Below are 6,620 nucleotides of genomic sequence, written 5' to 3' on the forward strand. Positions count from 1 at the left end.
TCTTCCAAGGGCTGGGACATTAGAAATGTTTTTTGAATGTCTACTTTAGCAGGGAGGAATTCCATAAAATGAAGTTTGTTTGTTTTAGTTTGGTACCTAGAAATGCTCGGGGAATTCCTTTCACTCATGATCCTAAAGCGTGTAACAGCAGCAGCTGAGGAGGTGGCTGCCATGGATTTGTGTTTCTGGAGTGACAGTGTCCAGAGGAGAGTTGGTCTGAGCAGAGTGTAGCTGCTGCCTTGTGCCAGCCTGCTTGTCTATTTTTGGCTCTGACACAACAGCAAAAGCTGCTTCACTGCTGACTTCTCATCCATGCTATTACCTTTCCATCTAACTTCCATTGTGCTTTCTGCTTGGTTTTCTCTCATAAAATTCTGCATAGGCACAGATTTAGTTACTATAGCTATTGGTGGAGAGCTGGCCCTTCTGGTTTTCTTTGACCATTCCTTTAAATAACTCCCTTGTCCAGCAAGGTGAAGAAAGTAAATATTTCTATGAAAACAAAAGAAATATGCACAGAAAGAAGGAAGCACCTTTACTTCTTAGTAATTGGAGGTAAAATATAATGCCAGAATATTCTTAAACCCCCTTAGTATGAAAAATGTAATTCAACTACCCTTATCTTTTGACTTTTTTTTTTTTTTTAAACAGAGATGGAGTCTTGCTCTGTCACCCAGGCTGGAATGCGATGGTGCAATCTCAGCTCACTGCAACCTCTGCCTCCTGAGTTCAAGCTATTCACCTGCCTTGGCCTCCCAAGTAGCTGGGATTACAGGTGTGCGCCACCACACCCAGCTAATTTTTGTATTTTAAGTAGAGGCGAGGTTTCACTATGTTGGCCAGGCTGATCTCAAGCTCCTGAGCTCCCAAAATGCTTGGATTACGGGTATGAGCCACCACGCCTGGACTTCTGACTCTTAACAGCAAACAAGTAGATAAAAGAACATCTGTCAACAACATATGATAGTTTCAGAGTCACGGGGGTTAAGCAATCCACTGACTTTCTAATGTGGATTAAGTCTCAACTCAGCAACAGGTACATGTCTGCTCTTACACACCTAAAAATGCGAAAGGATCTTCACTACCCAGAAGAGAGGTTTTCAGCCTTTGTTCCGTCAGAAAGTACCCTTTTAGATGAAATTTTAATCCAAAGTCTAAGAAATCTAAACCCATGAAGCAGATGAAAACCAAGCTGCTCTGATCAGGAAAAAGAATGCCCCCTGCCTCCCCTGCCACCCTCTCCTCCTCCATGGAACTCTGAAGCTCTGGCAAAGCAGATGAAAAGGCCAGAATCCTGAGGGGGCTTTAAAATGTCTACACTGTCTGGTTCTGAACTACCTTGTCTCTGTCATCTCCTGTCTACATTCCTGACTCCAAGCTCTAAACGTCGAGATAAAGCCTCCTCATGGGTCTTATGTCTCCCCTGACTGAATGTTCTGTAGATACTGAATTAATGCGTGACTGGCTGTAAATGAACTATGGGCTATGAACTATACATGAAGAGAAGAAAAGAATGGGAAGCCTGCTCTCAAGAGTCAACAACTTAGTGAACAGAAAAAATAAGAGTGGGTTAGGAAAATGGTAAGTACAAACAGAGTGGAAGTCCCTGTTTACACAAGCAGCAGCCACTCAGATGACACTTTTATGGAGGAAGTGGCATTTGCACTTTCTCCAAGGATGAATTAGGACTGGTTATGTAGTATGAAGGCAATTCCTGCTGGTGGAAAGCAATGGAACTGAGAATTAATAGTAATGCCTTTTTGTGGTCAGGAAAGAGACGGTCTGGCAGGAAGGAAGGGCAAGCATTAGGGAGGCCTAGCTAGATATGCGGGGGCAGAGCTGTGGGGGTCGTTATAAATCAGGCCACAGAGTTGGGTGTGGTTTGATTTGTAATATGGAACCATCATCTCTTCTTCAGGAGAATGACATGATGAAAGTAGTAAATTAAGATCTGGAGGAGAGGAAAAACATGATTCAAGTCTTAGACTAAGAAAATTAGTCTGGCAGTGTTGTGCTGACGAAAGAGAGTAGCTAGAAGGCTGCTTAATAATGAAGGAGCTCTCTACTTTCTGCTGATAAGGAGATGCAGAGGCCTATGCTCAAATTCAGAAACTCCCATATAATTTGCAGCAAATGCTGACACAGCCCTTGTGGCCCTTCTTGTGCAGATGAAAGGAATCCACTGCCGGGCTTAAAACAAGTTGGTGTGTTTGCAAACAAGTACACTTGAAAAAAAAAAAAACAAAGCAAACTAAACTAAAACATAAATAAAGCACTCTCAGTGTTTTACAAGCTCAATGACCATCTTGATTATTCAAAAACTCAATTTCTATGCTCAAAGTTGTGGCAGTTTTCTTTATGAATTTCAATTTTTAAAACTTGTATCATCAATGGGCTGGTTTCTGTACGTGTTTCTTGTCAGCAGAAGGAGTCATGTCATGTAGTTTGTGTGCATTTTAAAATTGCGAATCTATCTCACCCCTCCTTTAGTTTTGGACTTTTAGTGACTGAAGGTATTCTGCTTTGCAACACCCTGTAGTGCCTAGCTAAGTGTTCTGAATTAGGTGCCTAGTAAGGGAATACTGTGGGTCGTGGAGCTCTCAGATCTTATCTCCAGCAGGTCCCCTCCATTTTTGCAGGGATTCCTAGCTTTCTTGCTGTCTAACCTGTGGTTAACTCTGTCTGAAGAAGGGGCAGCACGACTTCTGGTTGTTTTCTTCAATGTTGCGTCATCAGTGATAGATTAGCATCACCTTGTCACATCTTCCACTAATGTTTTCTCTTCCTGTTTTGCTTTTGGGGCCCATCTGTTTCATTGACATCTTAATTTGGAAAAGAAGGGACTACATCAAGGAACAATGGAATCAATAATTCAAATATATGATTCAGACAAATTCCTAAAGTGCTTTCATCCAAGGCAGAATTTGCACACAGAAATTCACATTCATTAAGCTAAAGGCAGAGTGTGTCAAGTAAGCTACAGGTTTAATTGAGAGGTCAGAACCTTTTCTGTCATTTCTACTGAAGACATCATTAGAGCTACAGTAAAGTAAGAGAATGTCACAGAATGTCAGCCTAGTCATAGTGCAACTGTTCTTTTTCATTAGTGACTCAGCTGGTTGCTATGGAAACCTCACTCTAGTATCAGGGATACTAGGGCTGATGCTTCTCCGCCTCTATTTTCAGTTAGGATAAATTGTGCTCCCACCTCATGGGCTCCTGCCATGATATTTATATCTGGGTCATGATAATAAAGCCAGTTGGAAATATGTCTGTTGAAATTCTAGCTAGGTGAAGAGGCTTTCTACTAAAAGGAAGAGAGAATATAGGATTTCTAGGTTGATTTGAGCACCAATTACCCTGTAGGAGAGCAGGTATTCCCTTCTGCCCGGTCTGTCTCATGGGGAGATGGCCATTCCCTCATCTGCTTCTTCTTCACGTTCTCTAGCCTGGCAGGCTGGCTTCAGAAAAACTGAAGTGGTCTATATTCAGTGTCCCCTTCCCAGCTCACCCAGGGGACCACTGATTTAAATGCTTACACTGAGTGGGCTCAGTACCACTTCCTTTATTCACTCATTCATTTCATTGCAGAATAATTATAGTGGGCCAAGGATCATGTTAAATAGCATGTGGAGCTGCTGATTTGTACCCTAGTCATTCACAGCATAATTTTGGGATGGGTCTGATAAAGACGTAAGAAAGTTGTATGAATAAATGCTTGTAATACTATGTGATATATTATTTGCTTTATCTTATTTTTAATTAGAAAATATAAGTTGTATATATACGTGGGTACAATGTGATGTTTTCAGACATGTATATCTTGTGGAATAATCAAATCAGGCTAAGCAGCATATCTATCACCTCAAATATTTCTTTGCATTTATCATATCATTTAAAATCCTCTCTATACGATATATGTTTTAATCAAGGTTTAGGCATATTTTGAAAGTTCAGAGAAAGGAGAGGCTATTTTCTTTTTTTTTTAGTGCAGGAAACTTTTTATTAATGGCTTCTAAATTTTCCATTACTCTTAAAAAGACTTGTTCTTTGGCTGGGCACGGTGGCTCATGCCTGTAATCCAAGCACTTTGGGAGGCCGAAGTGGGTGGATTACCTGAGGTTGTGAGTTCAAACCAGCCTGACCAACATGGAGAAACCTCATCTCTACTAAAAATACAAAATTAGCGTGGTGGTGCATGTCTGTAATCCTAGCTACTTGGGAGGCTGAAGCAGGAGAATCTCTTGAACCCAGGAGGTGGAGGTTGTCATGAGCTGAGATGGTGCAGAGATCGTGACGAGATTCTGCCGAGATCGTGCCATTGCACTCCGGCCTGGGCAACAAGAGCAAAACTCTGTCTCAAAAAACAAGAACAAAAAACTTGTCCACTCTGATATCTTACACACACACACACACACACACACACACTTCTTTCCCATGTGTTTTTATACTTTAACTTTTAAAATATTCATTTATTTTGATCTACCTAGAATTTTAGTAAAAAAAAGTAAACGAAGGGCATAGTTTAATTTACTTTTTACTGATTCTACTCTGCCTGGGTGAGTTGGTAGACACTTCACATAATAGGTGACTTTTTTTTTTTTGAAACAGAGTCTTGCTCAGTAACCTAGGCTAGAGTGCAGTGGCACAATCACAGCTCACTACTGCCTCAACCTCAGGCTCAAGTGATCCTCCCACCTCAGCCTCCTGAGTAGCAGATACTACAAGCACATGCCACCATGCCTGGCTAATTTTTTATAGAGATAGGGTTTCATCTCATTGCCCAGGCTGGTCTGGAACATCTGAGCTCAAGTGACCTGCCCACCTTGGGCTCCCAAAGGGCTGGGATTATAGGCACGAGCCACTGAACCCAGCTGAGTAGGTGACATTTACATTGGAACCTTAACAGATGTGTTATCCAGTGAAATGTCTCAGCATTTAGAGCAGAGGTTAGCATAAAGGACTTCTTTTACAGGAAGGTATTATCTGGATGAAAGTCTGATTGCACTTTAAATGTGTATTAATCCTCTTTAATGCAAAACATTTTCTGGAAAGTAGAATGGGGTTCTGCTTTAGAAAGGAAAAATATCTGGAAAACAAAATACACTTCAGAAAGCCTTCTGGAATCAGAGCCAGCCCAAGTGAAAATGTCAACTTGAAGATCCTGTTGTCAGTTAACCTTTTTTCTGGAATTGATAGATGCATCTGTTGTAATTCCAAAGTAAATGAACAAAAACATACTAACCTAAGTACTCTGTGATCCTTACAGTAGGTGGGGCATAAAAGGATTCCTCACTGCACCTATTTCCTATAAAACAAAGGCAATTGGTTACTGTGGGTTAATAAAAGTGGATTTCTTTCCTGTACAACAACCATTGTTCAGAAATACATACAAAAGAGTACTGCAGTCATTATGGAGCAGTCAGAGTTCTTTATGAAATATTTCCTGAAATGGGACCTTGTCATAGAGCCAAAATGATGTTTACAATGACTTGGGAAAATCCTTTCCTACTGAGCCTGCATCACTGCATAGCTCAGAAATTAAAGCAGCACCTTCTAAGATGAATGCTCTCCATAGCCTGCTGACAGCCAAGTCTTGCTGACATGGTAAGCAAAACACAAGAAACACATGCGTCTTTGTATCTGCAGATCAGATCAGACACTGAGGTCTGTGTAGGCTCAGAACACCTCACCAGTGTCCTCTGCCAGACCAGGCTTGGTTGGAGGAGGCTCTTTGCAAAATTATGCTCCTTAAAATCCAATTAGCAATGGAATCCAGTAAGTGCAGCTGAGAATGTCACCAGTATACTGTAATCTTACATTTTTTAAAAATAAAGAATACTTACATTTTAAAAATAAGTAACACATGTAATATGGTATAAAATTCAAAAAGTATCTAACGGCTCCTCTTTCACCAAGGACCCACCAACATGGGCCACGTTCGACCCAACTTCGTGAAGAAGGTGGCCCGGGTCATCATAGAAAAGTAGTACACGCACCTGAGCAATGACTTCCACACAAACAAGAGTGTGTGCAAGGAGATCACCATTATTCCTAGCAAGAAGCTCTAATACAAGATAGGCTATGTCACGCATCTAATGAAGCAGATTCTGAGAGGCCCAGTAAGATGTATCTCCATCAAGCTGCAGGACAGAGAAAGGAGAGACAATTACGTTCCTGAGGTCTCAGCCCTGGATCAGGAGATCATTTAAGTAGATCCTGACACTAAGGAAATGCTGAAGCTTTTGGACTTCAGCAGTCTGCCCAATCTGCAGGTCACTCAGCCTGCAGTTGGGATGAATTTTAAAATGCCTCAGGGACCTGTTTGAATCTCTTCTGCAATGCTGTATTATGTTCAATAAACCCGGGACAAAAAAAAAAAAAGTAAAGATAGACAGACACAATGGCAAGTATGTTTCACTCCCACTTCCAGGCTGCAGTCAACAGTTCACCTCCTTGAAGGAAACGACCATTGCCAATTTCTTGTATCTTTTTTCAGGGATTCTGAAGTTTACAGATACACACAAGCACTTATGGAAATAGCAGAACTTTACGCACTTTGTTTTTCCACTTAAAATGATTTTGAACGTGTGTAGGGGAGGAAAAATATTTTTCCTCCT

The 6,620-nt window shown here is 41.1% G+C and overlaps 1 pseudogene; it reads left to right on the forward strand.

The window, feature by feature from the left end:
* Positions 1-5,814: 5,814 nt before the first annotated feature.
* LOC144581577 (small ribosomal subunit protein eS17 pseudogene) lies at positions 5,815-6,329 on the forward strand (annotated as a pseudogene).
* Positions 6,330-6,620: the final 291 nt, after the last annotated feature.

This window comes from Callithrix jacchus, chromosome 2 (genome assembly GCF_049354715.1).
Source record: "Callithrix jacchus isolate 240 chromosome 2, calJac240_pri, whole genome shotgun sequence".
NCBI lineage: Eukaryota > Metazoa > Chordata > Mammalia > Primates > Cebidae > Callithrix > Callithrix jacchus.